At 43.5% G+C, this 16,135-nt stretch overlaps 1 long non-coding RNA gene across 1 annotated transcript in view; it reads left to right on the forward strand.

Annotated features, from left to right (window-relative positions):
- Nucleotides 1-16,135, forward strand: part of LOC112545037 (uncharacterized) — a 44,725-nt gene that overhangs the window by 27,666 nt on the left and 924 nt on the right. The window contains exon 3 of the long non-coding RNA XR_003088418.3: nt 11,004-11,256. This is a non-coding gene — a long non-coding RNA (uncharacterized LOC112545037). The remainder of the gene's footprint in view (nt 1-11,003; nt 11,257-16,135) is intronic.

Genomic DNA, 16,135 nt, shown 5'->3' on the forward strand with positions numbered 1-16,135 from the left:
ATTCTCTTTAGCATTGGTCCCAGAGAAGGGAATCATGTGCTACCATTCTCTAGCAATTTAAAATATTCACGGTCAACAGATGGGCAGAAGTCTTTCAGTTCTTCGACACAAACAGTATGAGTGTGAAAGTATTGATAAGCTTTCATGGCAAAGTACTCTAAAACTATTAGAAGACAGTCAAATACTGTTTGCAGCAGTTATGGACAATGTGGACAACCAAAACCAAAGATCTTTTCCCCTAGATTGACTTGCAGTTTTTATCAAACGTTGCTTTTACCCAGTGGCTGTGTCTAGACTGGCAAGTTTTTCCTCAAAAGCAGTTGCTTTTGCGGAAAAACTTGCCAGCTGTCTACACTGGCCACTTGAATTTGCACAAGAACACTGACGATCTCATGTAAGAAATCAGTGCTTCTTGCAGAAATACTATGCTGCTCCCATTCAGGCAAGTCCTTTTGCACAAAAGCTTTTGCACAAAAGGGCCAGTGTAGACAGCTCAGATTTGTTTTGCGCAAAAATGCCCCGATTGCAAAAATGGCGATCAGGGCTTTTTCGCGCAAAAGCGCATCTAGATTGGCACGGACGCTTTTCCGCAAAAAGTGCTTTTGCGGAAAAGCGTCTGTGCCAATCCAGATGCTCTTTTCCGCAAATGCTTTTAACGGAAAACTTTTCCGTTAAAAGCATTTGCGGAAAATCGTGCTAGTCTAGACGTAGCCAGCATGTTTAGTGCCACCAGAATTTGGCACTGTCTGCACAAAGCCCAACAAGCGTTTCGCTAAGAGAAGGGTTCTCAATCAAGGATATAGAAATCTGCACATCAGAAGTTTCACATGGTAGAGAAGAAAACTCAATAATGTTTGTGTTTACCCCATCAGAGGGAGAACCTACGGACTGTGTGCAGCCAAGGGATAACTCAGGGGTGGAGAGTGGATGGCTAAGGACTGTATGCAGCTGGGGGAACTAGGGGTGTGTGCAGACAGGAGGATATCTCAGGATTTATAGAAGGGGGTATATAGAGGTTGTGTACCCCCTGTTCCGAGAGCTCTGCCAGCCATGGAACTGGGTTCCTCACCTCTGTGACTCTTACTGGATTCAGCCCTGCCACTCTGGGCTTCAATTTTCGGGGGGGGGGGGTCAGGATCAGAGCATCAGCCCCTTCTTCCAGCCCTGCAGTAGATGCCAGGGCTTATGGCTTCAGACCCTGTGATCAGAGCTTCAACTGGTGAGGAGGAACACGCAGGGGATCAGGGCTGCTACCCAGAAGGGAGGGGAGTGCTGGGGATTAGGGCATCAGCCAGATGGTACTTCGAATTCAGGGGGTGAACCATAGATCAGGGCTTCAGCCTCGGGGTGCTGGGAATTCAGTGTGGGAAGAGCCACTGAGGAGCAAGATTTCCACCCCACAGCAAATGCCAAGCTTCTTTCAGGCTTCAGTCTCACAGCCTGAAAGAGCTGGCAGACCTCCCGCCTTAGGAAACCCTGCTTTAGGGTGCACATGGGGAGGAGTGACACACCCCTCGCTTCCCCTACACCCTTACCCCTCTGTTACACACAGGCTGCCTCTCCTCCTACTGACTGCCTGTCTTTCTGCCTCTGCACCCTGTCTGAGAGCACCACCTGCTGGTCACCGCCTGCTGCACTCACCTGCCAGCCACAAACAAGAGGCTGATGCAAGTGTTCTGACCACAAATGCCCAACTTGGGGAGCGCCACCACAGTAGAAAATATTGGACAATTTGAACATTTTTTTAAAAAAAGTCAGGACACCGGCAAGAGGACTTAAATAAGAGACTGTCCCATTAAAAATTGTATTGATGGTCACATAATTAGATTCCTTCCTATAATCTTTTGAGGGTCACTAATTTTTTTCGTATTTTCCAACCAAGGTTTAGGTTCAGTACAGATAGCTACTTGCTTTTGTATATTGTCTTATAAGTCTGGGAAAAGACTTCTTGAGCACCACACAATTCTCTCCTCCCCTCCCCCCACCCCTCAAAAAAAAAAAAAGAAAATCACGATTTGTTTTTCATACTTTGCTTTTCTTTCTTTTTTTTCTTTTTTCTTTTTTTTCCAATTACAGCTTTTAGCCATTACCGACAGGGTATGGATTGGAATGGGTATTGTACTGGCAAAAGACATTCGAGTCCATCAGCCACCCAAATTCACTATTATGTGGGTTTCTTATTAAATTAGTTGTCGACAGAAGTCTGGAATGTACGATAAATCTGGAGGAATGTTTAAGCAGAGATGGCAATTCTCAATACATCAAAGCAAATCTGTAAATGTGCAGAAACAGGCATTTTAAATGTCCTGTGCTACACTTTTTGTTCTGGGAAGAAAGTCCTGACCTTGAGAGTTGTGCAAACATGGAAGTTGTGCAAACAGGTTTTCCCACAACCTCCCCTTTTTCCCTGAATGCAATTCAAGGGATAGTACTGCTCACTCTTCACACACTGATGATAAGCTGAACTAACAAGAATATGAAGAAAGTGTGCCAAACCCATGCAGGGAAATGAAAATCAAATCCTCTTTCTCGCATCAGCGTCAAATTTTTATTTCTTGACAAGATAGGAGTTCAGTGAAAGGGAAACGAAACGATTAAAATACAGATAACAAAACTAAAACTATTTTATATGACCAGATCATCTACTGCCCTCTCGTGGTTACAGCTAAAAACTTCAAAACACTGCCTTGGAAATAACATACTTGAATTAGTGGCCTGACATGATTAGATTGTCTAGTCCAACTAGTTATATTTTATTGTTAGCAGCCAGATCATTTCTAACTTAAATAGTGATGAATACATGAATCAGAATGCATATGAATTGTAAAACCCTAGGAAGAAAAAACAGTATTATGTAGCACTTTAAAGGCTAACAAGATGGTTTATTAGGTGATGAGCTTTTGTGGGCCAGACCCACTTCCTCAGATCAAATAGTGGAAGAAAACTGTCACAACCATATATACCAAAGGATACTATTAAAAAAATGAACACATATGGAAAGGACAAATCAAATTTCAGAACAGAAGGGGGATGGAGGGAGGAGGTAAATGTCTGTGAGCTAATGATATTAGAGGTGATAATCGGGGAAGCTATCTTTGTAATGGGTAAGATAATTAAAGTCTTTATTCAAACTTAGGCGTAAAGTGTCAAATTTAAGCATGAATGACAGTTCAGAGGATTCTCTTTCAAGTGTAGTCTTAAAAGGCCTTTGAAGCAGGATGCAGGTAATCAAGTCGTTGAGACAATGTCCTTTCTGGTTGAAATGGCAAGAAACTGTTTTTTCTTTGTGAGCCTGTCTAATATCTGCTTTGTGGGCATTGATCCTTTGGCAAAGTGTCTGAGACGTTTGTCCAATGTACATAGCAGACGGACACTTTCGGCACAATAGCATAAATTATATTTCTGGATGCGCAGGAATATGTGTTCTTGATCTTATAACTCACTTGGTTAGGTCCAATAATGGTATCAGCAAAGTGAATATGTGGACAAAACTGACAATGGGGTTTGTTGCAAGGGAAGGTACCAGGGTTGGTATTAGTGTGGTATGTCCTGTGGTTGTTGGTAAGAATCATCTTGAGGAGTTTGGGTGTGGGATGCAGCACTACCTGGGACAGAAGGTTGGGGTGCAGGCTTTGGGGAGGGCCTCAGGGACTTGCAGGAGCCAGCTAAGGGCTGGGGCAGAAGGTTAGGGTGCCCACATTCACAGTTCCAGCTGCCTTTTCACCACTTGACTTACTCCTCAAGCCCTCCCCTTCTCCTACCTCTACTTATCTCTGCAAGGATCTTGCAGACTTCTTCCAAGAGTGAACTGACAAAATATTATGTAAATTTCCCTCTCTCCTTAGCTCATCTTCCCCCTCCCACCCTACCACTCATGCACTTTCCTTTTTCTCCATCTTCTGAGCTCCCAAGAGCTCATATTCATGTCCTCCCTTACTCTTCTCCATAACCTCTCACTGTCCTCGCTTTCCCCTCATGATACAGGCATGCTTTATTCCCTCCCATCTGGGGAAAAACTCCATCTTTGACTCCTTTTGCTTCTTCACCTACCACCTCATCTCCCTTCTTCATTTCTTCTTTGAGCTCATTGAACATGCTGTTGACAGCCATTATCTCGAGTTCTCTTCCTCCAGTTCTAGCCTTGAGCCAGTCCAGTCTGTCTTCTTCTCCTTGCAAAACCATTGAAATGATTCTTGTCAAAGTCCCAATGAACTCTTCCTAGCCAAAGCTCCTATCTACTGTTCAATCTTCCTCCTCCCTTGACCTATCAGGTGCCTTAGATACTGTTGACCATCATCATCTTCAGTAAACCATCTCATCGCTTAGCTCTTGTAACAGTCCTCCCCTGTTTCTCCTCCTACCTCATTCCTTCAGCACTCCATTGGCAGAATCTTTGTCATGCCTCCTCCAACTTCCTGAGAGTACCACAAGGCTCCATCTTTGGTCCCCTTCTCATTTCCCTCTATATCTATCTCTCAGTAATCTTATCTGCAAATACAAATTCAACTCCCATCTCAATGGTGATGACTCACAGATCTCTCTCTACACAGTGCTTAGTCCAAATTAAAATCTCAGCCTGTGTCATCTCCTCGTGAGTTTCTAGCCATTTTCGCCAGCACAGCATGGCTAAAACACAGCTCTTCATCCACCACTCTGCTCCGATCCCTTTCCACTGCCTCCTTTCTTAGTCACTATGGACTTCACCACTATTCCACTGGTCATTCAAGCCTATAATCTGTGTGTCATTTTTGCTTCAGAACTCTCTCTAGGTCCTCACAGCCAATCAGACTATGTCTAAATTTTGCCTGTCCCTTTGGCATTTCTAAGGTACAGCCTCTCATCATCTTACATCTTGATTACTGCAACATCCTTTTCCCTGTCCTTAACAAATGCAAAATTGCCACATTCATGTCTAGTCAGAATGCTGCTGCAAAGATTGTTCGCATTGCCCATCTCTTTGACCATGTTAACCTTTCTTTGAAGCCATCCACTGGCTCTGCATTCTCTAGAATATTAAACATGAGGTGCTTGTCTTCAATTCAAGGCCTTTGATGGTCTATGCCCATGCAACCAATTAGCAGCCTTTCACTATCAAGAGGTCACCTCCTGCCACCTATTGATGCCAGCCTCCATTTTCAATTTGTTACATTTTCAAACAAGCACCTTCCTATGCTCTCCCATCTTGCCCCTCCCAGTTGGGAGGAGCTGCCCATAATATCCCCAAAGATACCTCATTGTCCTCCTTCAAATTCCCCCTTATATCTTTTCTTTACCATGACGCTACAAATAACTTGACAAGAATTAGGCTGCTGGTGTGATGACACCACTGCCTTTTGTCTGTATCCATGTATCCTTGTCTTGTATTTAAATTGTAAGTGGTTTGGTCCAAACTGTCTCTTTGTACTGTGTTTGTACAGCACCTAGCACAATGGGACCCTGGTGTATTACTAGGGTTCCTAGGCACTGCAATAATACAGATAAGAAATAACATAATGGGAAATTTGAGTGTTTAGCTTGTATTGGCATGCTGAAAATATCAATATTTAAAACATTTGCCACAGAAACTCCAATCTGCTGCTGAATCTAGGAGGCTTGTTACAGATTTAGTTCAAGCTTGCCAGGAAGTACACAGGGCCTACTAACCAGCCTAAGCTGATTAAGCTAGATCACTGGAGGACCATTCCAGTGAAGCAGTCATGGGTATGTAAATCCTGTGGCTGAAAGCCAAAGGGTAGGGAGCTCTTTACTTCTATCCGTTGGTGAAGGAGAAGAACAATCTGCATTCTCTGTGTAAGTCCAAAGGGACAGGAGCGCCAGAGTGGAAATGGATCTCACCCACTACCTTTCGGCAGACAGGGGGAAATATGGCTACACTAAGAGCGTCATTTGTATAAGCTTTCTACCCAGAATACCTCCAGCGACACCTTGGAGGGTGCCCGTGACTGCACAAACTCAGAATTGCTTGGGTACCTGAACTGAACTGAACCAAATGGAAAAGGATTCCTGCCATATAGCAATGAGTGTGTGCCTGGTCACAAGGACTCTGCTCATGGGCCCTAAAAGGCTACTGGTTCTTCTCTGCTATGAAGTTTGTGCTGTTGGAATGGCTCTTGGGGAGGGTGTGGCAGAAATGGTAATGTATAGGCAGCTCTTTCCTGAAGCTACAGAGGAGAGCAGCACTTCTGAAAGAGTTCTAGAGCCCCTACCTACGGAGGCCCTAAACAAAACTTTAACAAACTATAGCTGAGCGTGACGGGGTGTCTGCCCCACACTGGCCCATTAAGGGGTTAAAACCCAGTCCTAGGTGAGGGCTGGAGCAAGCAGTTGCAGCAGATTAGGAAGCAGCTGAGGGGAGTACAAATAAAGGCTCATGGAGAGGAGCAGAGACACTCTTGTTCTGGCTGGGGAGCAGGAGAGACCTACTGCCAAGTGAGCTAGAGGCTTCCTGATTTAGAGCAGGGCTGGGGAAAGTCAGGCAGAACTGGAGAAGCTCTGGCCAGGCAAGCTCCCAGGCTGCAGGGTCTGAAGCAAGGCCTCCGAATACTAGAGCTGCGGGAGGCATCCAGGATAGGCTAGAGGAAGGCTGGCAGTGGGTCACTGAGGCAAGGTCATCATAGGGGGTTTGAGGGTCCCCAGAGGGCGAGTACTCCCAAGTGTAGGGGCACAGCTCTGGGGCAGTAGCCCAGTAGGAGGGCGCCACGGTCTGGGAGTGCCGTGAACCCTGACAGAGTGGTGGAGAATAACAGTAACAGCGGGTGAGACACCAGCCAGAAGGGGGTGCTCCAACACCAAAGAGGCTAATTCCCTGAGTGACCAGCAGGAGACATTCTTGGTAGTTAGTGGAGATGTAGTTGAGTCTCAGGATCAGAAAAAGGTCTGTTCAAGTGCACCTCAGGACTCTGGGCCTCGGCTGTCTGCTGACACCACACCATGAGTGGGAATTAGCAGATAAGTGGTAAAGGACATTTGCTTATTGGAGAGTCATACTGGTAGATGGAGAACTGAGCTAACAGACAACTGCCCAAAGTTAATGTGGGGAAGTATTTTACGTGCCATTCATATGAATAGACTGTTGATGTTCTCCTTAGCTCAAGTTGCGTTCCCCTTTCTTCTAATAACGTTTTCCTTGTTTCAACCACATACTCAATGCTTGTGTAACCCAGAGGCACTGAGACCACTGAAAAGGGAGTGTGAAGTCTGCTGTGCAGTCTTAGGTAGCAGGGAGCTGGCTTTTAGCTCATGCATTAGAGGCTCATGCACTAAGCTCCAGAGGTCTCAGATTCAGTCCCACCTGCCAACCAGTCACTGGCTTTATACTGGCAAGAGGAGAAATATTGCTTCTGCAATAATGATAATCATCTACTGAGTTAGCCATGTCTGTCCCTGGAGAATTTAAGAGTGCCATGGGAGTGTGTGAAGCTATCGAGCTTCTAAACTCTAAAAGTCACCGCAGTGCTTTTAAACTCAACAGGGACAGGACTCGATCTTTGGCATTCTGCCACATGTAAGTGGTGAATCTGCTTGAAATTCATAAAGAAGGATTGTGTCTTGCAACTCAGGAAAGTGGCATTCTGTCACTTGTAAGACTGAATATTGAATAGTAATGGGAATAAATTGGCTTCCTTTAAATCATCTCCATTAAACTTCAGATATGCCTATTTTCCACATAGAGATTACACAGAGTGTACTTTATATCTATTTCTGCATTTCTTCATTGCTACATGCTTGTGCGAGAGCCCCCATCACTGAACTGGGAACTGCTAAATCTGAAAGCTCTATGGCTTGAGCTAAAGAGCCAGCTTCTTAAAGTAAGTGACAGACTCATATTCGCTATGGCTTGGATGGGGAATGCGTAACATAGAATGAGCAGGGAGTTACCTTTGAAATGTTTGCCAGTTACTCCTTCTTTGAGCTTTAAAAATGTGTGAGCTAAAACAAAAATATTTAACGAGTCTTCTAAAAGCAACACTCCGGCCGAGAAAGTATCCAAAAGATGCCAAGAGAAGTTAGACAAAAGAAAATAAACCAATGAAAATGTCACAAAGAATTAGAATTTAAGGCCAGAAGAGAATGTGATGATCACCCAGGCTAACCTGCAGAACACAGACCATAGAATTCCACTCAGTAATTTCACAGTTGAATTACGGCCAGCCTTGCCATCTACTGACTGCAAGATAAAATACAATTGTTAGGATTCAAGTTCAAAACTGGTCCTTCAATTCTGTACTGGACCAGTAGGGGGCCATCAAGCTGCAGTGCCCCTCTGGTGGAAAAGGTTATCTGATCTAAAGCAGTATTTCTCAACCAGTGGTTGAGATAAGTCTGAGAGTATGTAAACACAACTGAAATTTGGAGAAAACTGAATTTTTGTTTTAAGTTTTACAGTGCTTTATTAATTTTGTACTTTCATCTAAAAATTTCATCGCCCGCCCGGCTACAATTAAGTTGTTTAAACAAATGTGTTGTGCAGTGGTAGAAAACAATGTGTGTCTCTGAAAACTGTAGGTACTGGGGTACTTTTTTTCAAAGGGGTACTTTATAAAAAAGGGTTGAGAAACACTGATCTAAAGCAATCAGTAGTGCTGAAAGACTCTCATTCACTTTACTAAAGATCACAAGTTATCTACAGTCCTTGAGGTATTCTCCGTTGTGTAATCCAGAGGCACTGAGACCACTGAAAAGGGAGTGTGAAGTCTGCTGTGCAGTCTTAGGTAGCAGGGAGCTGGCTTTTAGCTCATGCATTAGAGAGTCATGCACTAAGCTCCAGAGGTCTCAGATTAAAGAGAAGCTAGATAATTTCATGGAGGTTAGGTCCATAAAAGGCTATTACCCAGGGGATAAAATGGTGTCCTTGGCCTCTGTTTGTCAGAGGCTGGAGAGAGATGGCAGGAGACAAATCATTTGATCATTGTCTTCGGTCCACCCTCTCTGGGGCAGCTGGTGCTGGCCACTGTCGGTAGACAGGATACTGGGCTAGAAGGACCTTTGGTCTGACCCAGTACGGCCGTTCTTATGTTCAAAGTAACAATGTTGTCCCACTTTCCTGTTGTATTCCACCAAAGCAGAGCATATCTTCCCAGTAGCACCTGCAGCGATCTCCAATATTACATACATGGCCCTACCCAATCCTACAGCAGTGCTGCAAGGCTCCTGTTCTTAGTCTTTGCAAAGAACTTTGAGATCCCCAGATAAAGTGCGGATTATTATAATGATTAAATAATTGTCTAACCTGTATCCATCTTCTCAGCCAGTTCCAAAATTAGGAAACCATTAGTTAGTAATGAATGAGATGATTGCTGAGGCGTTCACTCTGTTAGTCACATTTTAAAGCCCATTATGGCAATCCTGGCAGATTAACTAACAATATTATTAATGCTTTCAATAAAGGATAAGTCTGCACAGCCTTCTTTATTGACTTGTCTAAAGGATTTGATGTTGTGAATCATATTATTAAATAGGCTTTCTGAGATTGCAGTTCATTCCAAGTGGGTTCCAGAATTATTCATGGCTACATACACACTGCCATCTGATGGTTTTAGATCTTAACCAAGTTTTATGACCAAAGGAGTATTTCCCACTCAGGTTTAGTTTGGTCCCCTTTATTTTTTCCCTTTATAACTGCTGAGGAAGGGTGGCCCCACTCCTGGGTTCCAATACCCTGTTCAGGCCTACCTCAAGCAGCCTCAGTCCTGCACTATTTGCCCTTGGCAGGATTCCAGCTCCAGTCTCTCAGCCACAACGGTTTTGGGCCAATGCCCCAGGGTCAGCCTGGGCTGAGAAGACAGTCCTGGCCAGCTCTCCAACTGGGCTCTCAGGCTGCCAGCCAAAGGAGGGCCTAAGAATCCTCATATGGAGCACCTAGGGTTGCCAGGTGTCCAGTATTCTACCGGACAGTCTGGTATTTGTTCTCTTTGTCCGGTAAAAAAAAAATCAGAATACTGGACATGTGCCATGTCCGGTATTCTCTGATTTTTCTGGCTGCGCACCGGACGGAAGCCTGGTATGGGTGGGGGGAGCAGCTGGAATGCGGGGCCACGATCGACGCTAGTAGCCTGTGATTGCGCAGAAGCCTGGTGGGGGCAGGGGAAGTGGCTGGGAGTCCCAGCTGGGAGGCGGGACTATTTTCAGGAATAACGGCATTGCGCAAGAGGGGGTTTCTTGCACAAGAAGAGGCCGTGTAGACAGCTCCTTCTGCCACAAGATCTTCTTCTGCAAAAATGGCGGTTCATTGGGTATGCAAATGAGGCTCAGCGATATTCCATGCTTAGTCTTTGCATAGTCTTTGGCTTTGTCGTCACTGCGAGAGCTTCCAGCAGAAAATATGCTAGAGGGACTCATTAGCATAAGTTGCGATCTCATTAGCATATTTTCTGCCATTTCTTTTTGCCAAAAAATCCCTTGCGCAAAAAGAAGCAGTGTGGACTTTTGTGTGTGTGTGCGAAAACCCTGTTTTGCACAAGGTCCTTATGCCTGTCCCAGAGAGGCATAAGGATCATACACAAAATGGGATTTTTGCACACAAAAAACCTGTCCACACGGCTTCTTTTTGCACAAAAACCCCTTGCGCAAAAAGAAACAGCAGAAAATATGCCAATGAGATCACAACTTATGCAAACGAGTCCCTCATTAGCATATTTTCTGCCGAAAGATCTCACAGTGAAGACACAGCCCCTGAGCCCATACTTCTCGGCTCTGCTGCAGATGCCATTCACCTCCATCTATTTGTCAGCATCTCATGCAAATATTCCCCCATCTTTTCTCTTTATTGCCCCTCATGCATGGAGCATCCTTTCCTCAAAGGCTGTTACCCTCCCTTCATCTCTCGGGAGTGTTCATGGTATAGTTAAAAGAAAAATCAGCCATTTAACAAGTGTCATTAACTATAGAAGGCACCAGCAGTTCTGTCTATAATGTTGACAGACTATTTTCATGGTAAGATCCTGTTGTCAGTTGCATATAACTTTGTCAAACTTTGCCTGTTGCTTGTCCCATTTGTTCCACAGGTTGGAAGGGGAGCAGGTGAATGAGGAAGGCAGTGAAGGAAGAGAAAGGATTGTGTCACGATTAAGGCAATTGGATTTTCTACCCCTACCCCTGCATCTGCTACAGAATTCCTGTACTGGGCTGGTCACTTAAACCAAATTCTTTACAGAAGGCCACTAATTGCACATTCCTCATTTTCTTGGTGTCTGACTTGATACTGTGGGATCTAATTTGCAGAAGTGCTGAGTGCTTACAGCTGCAGCGGAAGTCACGGTGAGCTATGTTCATACATATAAAGTGCTACATTCTGCTAAGCAGTATGAAAAAATCAGGTCCTAAGATGTGTTCCCTCTAAGCTGCCATGCCTGCATGGCCACACAACACTACAATGACTGCTGTGCACTTGATTATTATAGCCATGCAGGCGCACACCTCCTCCGTGATGGCAGGAAGGCAGCACCTGGGTGCAGGATGGGGCTAGAGATAGTAGTGGGAAGAGCCATGAAGAAGACAGAGGGCCCTCATCCCTGCTCTGACCCAGGACTTATGGGACCACTACATAGCACCTTGACTTCTGATTTTTGCATAACATGCTCCCCATCCTCCTCCGCAGGATGGGGGATAACTTTCTCTCCAGGTCCCCTGCCCCTTGCTGGGAAGGAACCACGAGAGCAGAGCCTTGGGAATGGTTCCAAAATGGCTCAGAATTCAGGGTGGTAACAAAGAGACCAAGAGAGAGGTGTCTGAAGCTGCCCAGGCTATGCTTAGTGCAGCTGCAATCCCAACTAAGTAGCACCAGCAGCTTCTGGGTTTGCTCCAACACACCAGGCAGGTGTGATTGGCACACACAAGGGAACCCGAACTGGTAAACCTGGACTCAGAGGAAATTGAGGGTTGGAAGAACGTAGGCACCTTCTTCTGGCCCAATGGCATGAGTCTGATATTAGGCTATTGATGCTGTTTACATACTGCAAGAGTGAAGGGACGATGATGAAATAGCTATAAATGATTTTTTTTTTTTTTTTAAAGAGCAGTGTTAATTGCATTTCACCTCTGGATACTGCATTGCTCACTTAAACCCCTTTCTTTTTTTCCTCTATGGAATTACCTGAGAAGAAAAGAGAAAGAGAGATCACCAAGTACTTTAAAAAAATATTGCTATTAATCAATCAGTCCATTCTATTGGGTGTTTGGCTGCAACATAGTCTAAAAAGAAATGATTAATCAATCGTTGCTTCTCCAAAAAAAAGCAAACAAAACCCGAGCAGTTATTTTCTGTGTCAATTTTAGTGGCACAACACTGCTTTTTTAAAATCACGTAACTAGGTTCTTTTTTTAAGATGAATTAAAGGGGGGGTAAATGAAGATGCCCTTTGTTGTGTAGTTGCAAGTTTCCTCTTGAAAACTAATTAAGGGCTATCTGTAGAAAATCTTTAACAGTCTAGATCGAGGGTGGGAAACCTTTTTTGGGTAGGGGGCTGCTGACCCACAGAAAAATCATTTGGGCAGGGGCAACGGAGGCTGGAGTACCAGTGTGGGCTCCCCAATGGTTTGTGAGAGGAGCCCTGAAACCTCAGGGGCCAGATCCAGGCAAGCAAAGGATCACATCTGGCTCCTGGGCTTTAGGTTCTCCACCTCTGGTCTAAATAACAAATTGAACATCCAAAGAAAGTAGTTTATGAATTTTTGCTAAGAAAGCCTGATATTGGGGGGTACGTATGTTTGATTTTGAATCTTTAGACCTTTCTCAAAACACTTCCTAAAAAAGGGATTTGATATTAGTCTATTTGGGCCCTTCATTGTATGCTAACTCCTGCTTGTGTTGCAAAAACACCATTAACTTTGGTATTTTGAATAAATTGGCAAATGTTGACCATCAGTTCAATACGTAGAAATAACCACCCATCGAGATAATGTAATAATCATCGCTGCAGTTCTATCAGCTCCATGTAATTTCACTATCCATTGTGTCAGAAACAGATAATTTTCTCCTTTTGAATATAAATCTACTATGTATTTTAATATGAAACACTTTCATATGAAAATATGTACTGCTTTTAGTACAAGAGTAATTTCCTTTCAAATACAGGCTCTGTGTGTGTGACTCACATTAAAGACAACCAATAGGGATTCTAATTTTCAGACTGGTCTCAGCTATGCATCTTGTATATAAAGATTTGGGGGTTGTTTGCAGATTTCATGTTAATAGAATACTGTATACAAATAATTCACTGTACAATTATCTTCCAGATGTTTTTTTCAGAGACTGAGTGAGTAAACTGAACTTTTACATTTGTTAAACTTGAAGGTGACAATACAGATTTAAAGATGTTGCTGATTGCAGATTTTTAAAAGCATTCACCTCTAAGGCCAAATTCTATGATGGTTAGTTCAGAAAGCCCAAGGGACTTTTACTTCAAGTGAAAAGAGTAGACTTTGGCCTTACCATTAATGAAAAAATAGTTGTGTTAATCTGTACTGTATAATATGTGAATGTGATTTATACTTAGGATTTTTGTTTTTACTGGTGACAGACATCTGTAATTACTCGATATTGGTGCACATAACAGACTTCATTCTGTACATAGATGGGGAAAAAAGAAAGGAACATTGACTAAGCATCTCAAATTGGGCACCCAAAGGTAGCGGATGTTTGCCCTTACTCTTTCTGGGCTTCAGTTCCCCATCCGGGGGTGTGTCTAGACTGCATCCCTCTGTCGAAAGAGGGATGCAAATTGGGCACATCGAAATTGCTAATGAAGCAGGGATTTAAATATCCCACACTTCATTAGCATAAACATGGCTACCACTTTTTTCGACACAGAGCTTTTTCGAAAAAAATCAGCAGTCTAGATGTGGATCTGTCGAAAATAAACCCCTTTTCAACAGATCCTGTAAACCACATTTTTTGAGGAATACAGGATCTGTTGAAAAAGGATTTATTTTCGACAGATCCGTGGCTAGACTGCTGAGATTTTTTTTCGAAAAAGCTCCATTTAGAAAAAAGCAGCGACCATGTTTATGCTAATGAAGCACAGGACATTTAAATCCCTGCCTCATTAGCAATTTCTATGTGCTTGATTTGCATCCCTCTGTCAACAGAGGAATGCAGTCTACACGTAGCCTCAATGTATGTATGACTCCATCCTTTTCTTCCCACCTTCGTAATGCCATTTCTCTTCCTAACTCGTTAGCTTTTTCTTGCACAGACTTTGTGTGACTATAGAGTACTTAGCACAATAGGGTTCTGCGCCTGAGTGGGTCCTCTGAGACCTACCATAATATAATTGCTCATCATTAATATTGTTGTTCATAATGTCAACATCCCTTATATTGTCTTCTCGCAGTATTTATTTTGTCTCCATCAATACACATCAGAAGCAGAGGGCAGGGTTCGGATGTTTTGGGTAATCTGTTAGGGTGCGTCTACACAACACAGTTATTTTAAAATAATGGCCTTTATTTTGAAATAACAACGCAAGCATTTACTCAGCAATTCTGTTTTTGAAATTGTCAAAATAATGCACGACTGATTTTGAAATCTGTAAACCTCGTTCCACGAGGATAACGCCTATTCCGAAATAGCTATTTAAGAATAGCAGTAGTGTAGATGCTCCCCTGCTGCTATTTCAAAATAGCTCCTCCCCAGAGGCATTCAAAATAATTACTCCCCAGTGCCGCCTCGGGCTCTAAATTGAGGTAGCATATCCATATTAGGGAAGCCTGCCTCAGACTAATTTTGAGGCTTCCCTGTAGTGGAGACGCGCTATTTCAAAATAAGCATGCTGAGTAGACGTACCCTAAGCTAATTATTACTTAACAATTTAACACAACATTGAAGAGAAATTTAAATCTAGAAAGCCCAACATTAGGGATATTTCCCAAATGTAATGATTTAAAACAAAAAGTTTGAAAGTTTAATGACTGGATTTCTCTCTATAGGAGCAATCAGAAATCAGTAAGTTTCTGGTAGCAAGCATGAAATATGACACTCCCCTTAAGCACACCTCCTGTGGCCCAGCAGGTTCATAACCCTTATCTGTTTATTTATGCTGGCAAGCATTTACTGTCACCCAGGAACTAAGAATAGCTCCCTTTCTGGAGTCTTATTTATTAACTCATTTTAGAGATTACAAAATACCCCTCTGTAGTACCCCTCATGCTCAACCCTTTTTCTGGTCCTTGCATTAAACAACAACAAGCATCCTCTCCTAAATTCAGGAAGTCCCCAGCTTCCCTCCTACTGTTGGGTTATATGGATCAAAACAAACTCAACTCTCCCCCCCCCCCATAAGGAGACAACAGCTCTCCTGCAGCTGAGCTGTGTTTCAAGCCAGCTGTAGCCCTCCCTCAGCTTCATCTCAGCTGATCCCTTTACTCAACCTCTCCAAACTGTAAACTGAAATGGCTAACAGGCAGGAGCACTCCTGCCTCCTGGGAGCATCTCACCCTAGGATTTTTCTCCCCCTAGACTTCTGATTGAGCTCCAGTAGCCTTTTATTAGGTCCAGGTGTTCATTAGTCAATTAGCAGTCAACCAGATCTGAAAAAGAGCTCTGTGTAAACTCAAGAGCTTGACTCTCTCTTACCCCAGTAAAAGATATCGCCTCACCCCTCTTGTCTCTAGAATAATCAGCAACCTAGGCAGTGAACTGATAGGCCAAGATGTGCTTTTTCTTCTTAAAGAAACCCCTTGCAGGCAGGCTGGGTACTGACTCTCCTTGAAGGTTATAACTGGGTATAACAATAACAACTTTATCTTTAGGACTTTTGTGAAAGAGGTCACTAGAAGCTGGGCACCTTACCATCTCAGAAGCGTTTGTAAATTCCACTCTGCCTGCATGCAACTTTAGGCAACTAAATACCATTCAAAATTTGGCTCTTGGGATGGACACCTAAGTAATTAGGTAAATAATGGAGATATAGTTTCTGCTGTAAGTTTGCTGATATTGATAGTGTGATATAATGGCCAGAGTTCTGATCTTGGAACCAGGAACTAGTGTATTTTAATCCTGGCTCTGCTGCTGACTCAGTTTCGCCAGGTGAAAAATAGAGAGACTGCAGTTTACTTTGGGGTAATATCAGCATTAGTGATGACTATTTTAAAAAGCAAAATGCTACATGGTTATACTTTAGAGCCTTCCAAGCTTTGG

Source organism: Pelodiscus sinensis, chromosome 3, assembly GCF_052426305.1.
Source record: "Pelodiscus sinensis isolate ZL-2025 chromosome 3, ASM5242630v1, whole genome shotgun sequence".
Classification (NCBI taxonomy): Eukaryota; Metazoa; Chordata; order Testudines; family Trionychidae; genus Pelodiscus; species Pelodiscus sinensis.